The sequence below is a fragment of the Arachis duranensis genome, chromosome 9 (assembly GCF_000817695.3).
Source record: "Arachis duranensis cultivar V14167 chromosome 9, aradu.V14167.gnm2.J7QH, whole genome shotgun sequence".
NCBI classification, from domain to species: Eukaryota; Viridiplantae; Streptophyta; class Magnoliopsida; order Fabales; family Fabaceae; genus Arachis; species Arachis duranensis.
The window spans coordinates 19503464-19506774 of record NC_029780.3 but is presented as its reverse complement, the minus strand read 5'-3'; positions in this window follow the sequence as shown (position 1 = coordinate 19506774).

The following is a 3311-nucleotide window of genomic DNA, read 5'->3' as shown; positions in this document are numbered from 1 at the left end:
GCGTACCGTGATTTGGAGCTTTCCTTGGCGACCCGTGCGCGTGACTGACGCGTACGCGTGATTTGAAAATTTGTACGGCGACGCGTGCGCGTACCTGAAAACACATATTAGAAGCTGCAGAATGGACAAAACATGTGGTCTCCACCCATCAATTGAAGACTTGTCAATTAAATTCTGATTTAAATTCAAATTTGAATTTGAAAATAGGAAAAGATATTATGTTAATTTTAGATATTAGATTTTAAATTAATTAGGATTAGTTATAAAAAGGAGAGACTTCTCTTCTATTGGAAGGTTACATTCCATTAAGGGATTCTATTAGAAAATTCTATACAAATTTATATTCTATATTCCATGAGCAACTAATCTTCCATTGTTAAGGTTAGGGGCTTTGTCTATTTGTATGAATTGATTTTATTACTTTTTCTATTTTAATTCATGTGTGGATTTATAATTTAAGAATTCTTTTCGCTCTTTATCTCATGAATTTGGGTGGAACGGAAGTATGACCCTCTTTCTATTTGAGTTCTTGTAAAACTTGAAAAAGTTCTTTACTTGAACAACAACTTGAAAACAATTTCTCCAAAATTTTAATTATTTGGATTTAACAAGATACATGACATATAATCCTCTTATTTTTGGGTAATTAGAATTTTTGTGGCATATAAACTGGAATTTGAACTGCACCCTCTAATTGGAATTAATTGACCAAGGCATTGGCAGTCGATGAATTTTAGAGGAGACTAGAAAGGTCTAAGGAATTAGGGTCTAGTCACATATAGTTTGCCATAAATTAAATCCTACATGATTAAAATACTTAGTAAGAAAATTTAATTCGGAAAAATAGATAACTCTAAAGCCTTAACTATCTCTCCAATATTTTATTTTCAACTTACTTACTTGCGTACCTGCCTTCTGATATTTTAAATTTAAACCTTTTGAATATCTCAAAATCCTTTTCTGTTTGCCTAACTAAGCCAATCAATCAATTATTGTTGCTTGATCTATCAATTCTCGTGGAATCGACCCTTACTCACGTAAAGTATTATTTGGTACGATCCGCTGCACTTACCGGTTAGTTTGTGGGTTATAAAATCTCGCACCAAATTTTTGGCGCTGTTACCAGAGATTAATTGTGATTGACAACTATTCGTTGTATGATTGTTTAGATTAGATAATTTTTCTTTTAATTAGTTTTGTTTTAATATTATTAATTTTTTTTATTTTCCATTTTTTCCTTTAACGTCCCTCCCTTTTCGTTTCCCACCCCCTGTCCCGTTTTCGTTTTTTTACTTCATTTAACTTTTGAAAAATTTTTTTTGAGAGCCGTCATCCGTTTCTTTTTTTTTATACTTTTTTTTATTTTCTTTTATTTTCATTCTGTTTCTTTTCATTATTTTTAGTTTTAATTTTTTTATTTTTCTTATTTTATTTTGTTATTGCTTTATTAATTTCGAAAAAAAGAATTTTAGTATTAATAGTTTTTTTTCTTAATTTTTGACATTAAGTTTGGTGTTACTCACTTGATTTTATTTTAATTTTTCTATTTATTTTTCCTTTTAAATTTTTGAATTTTTTTAATTAATTTCAGTTATTATTTTCAAAATTTTATTTATTTATTTATTTAGTATTTTTATTTTATTATTTTACACAGGTTACCTCATAGGGATTTCTTTGCACTCTGACATAGAGAGTCCCATCTTTTCTTGTCTTCTGTTTGTTTATGCGCAGAAACAGAGACAAAGAACATCTCTTAGACTTTGATCCTGAACATGAAAGAACTTTCAGGCGGCGTTTGCTAAAAGCAAGATTTTACAAGGCTACAGAATCTACTATGGATCCTAATAATAATGCTAATGCCAATGTGGCAAATCCGAATGGGGATGAGCAACAAAGGAGAGTGCTTGGCTCTTATTCTGCCCCTACTACGGATCTTTATGAAAAAAGCATTGTGGTGCCTCCTATAGCTGCAAACAACTTTGAGTTGAAGTCACAATTGGTCACCTTGGTGCAACAAAATTGTCAGTATCATGTACTTCCTCATGAAGACCCAAATCAATTCATATATGATTTTCTGCAGATATGTGATACTGTGAAGACAAATGGAGTGAACCCAGAGGTGTACAAACTCATGCTTTTCCCATTTGCTCTGAGGGATAAAGCAAAGCTATGGCTAGATTCCCAACCAAAGGAGAGTTTGAATACTTGGGAAAAGGTTGTTACTGAGTTTCTCACTAAATTTTTCTCACCAAAGAAGCCGACTAAGCTTAGGTTGGAGGTTCGGACCTTCAGGCAAAAGGATGGTGAAACTCTTTATGAAGCTTGGAGAGGTACAAGCTACTGACTAGGCAATGCCCTCCAGACATGTTCTCCAACTGGACTCAACTAGATATCTTTTATGAAGGCTTGGGTGAGATGTCCAAGATGAGCTTAGATACTTCTGCAGGCGGTTCACTACACAAGAAGAAGACACCAGAGGAGACTATTGAGCTGATTGAATTGGTTGCAAGCAACCAGTATTTATACTCATCTAATAGGAATCCGGTGAACTCTGAGACCCCTCAGAAGAGAGGCGTGTTGGAAGTAGAAGCTATTAATGCTCTTCTTGCTCAGAACAAACTGATGTCTTAGCAAATAAATCTACTTACTCAACAGATGGGTGGCATGCAAGTCTCAGCTATCAACACACAAAATTCACCATAAGAAATCTCCTATGACATGGCAGGTAATTTTGTGCAAAATGATAATATGATTATGCTCAACCTTCTTTTGAACAGGTGAATTACATGGGGAGTGGTCCTAGGAATCCCAACAATGATCCATATTCTAAGACATACAACCAGGGATGGAGAAATCACCCAAATTTTGGATGGAGGGACCAACCTCAGAACTTCAACAATAGTTCTCAGGGCGGTTTCTAACAGAACAATGATTTGGAAGTAATATTGACAAGTTTTAGACAGGAAACCAGAGCATCCATCAAGAACCTGGAAATTCAAATGTGTCAATTAGCCACAAAAGTCACTGAAATTGATCAGAGGACCACTAATAGCCTTCCTGATAACACAATTCCAAATTCAAGAGAGGAATGCAAGGCTATCACCTTGATAAGTGGACAAGTGACAAGTACGGAAGTACAAGTTATGCAGGAAACTAGAGCCTCCATTAGAAATTTAGAGGTGCTAGTGGGTCAACTGAGCAAACAAATACTTGAGAGGTCTGCAAGTACATTTCAAGGTGATACAGTGGTGAACCCAGGAGAAGATTGCAAGGTTATTCAATTGAGAAGTGGTAAAGTAGCTGGCTCTGAG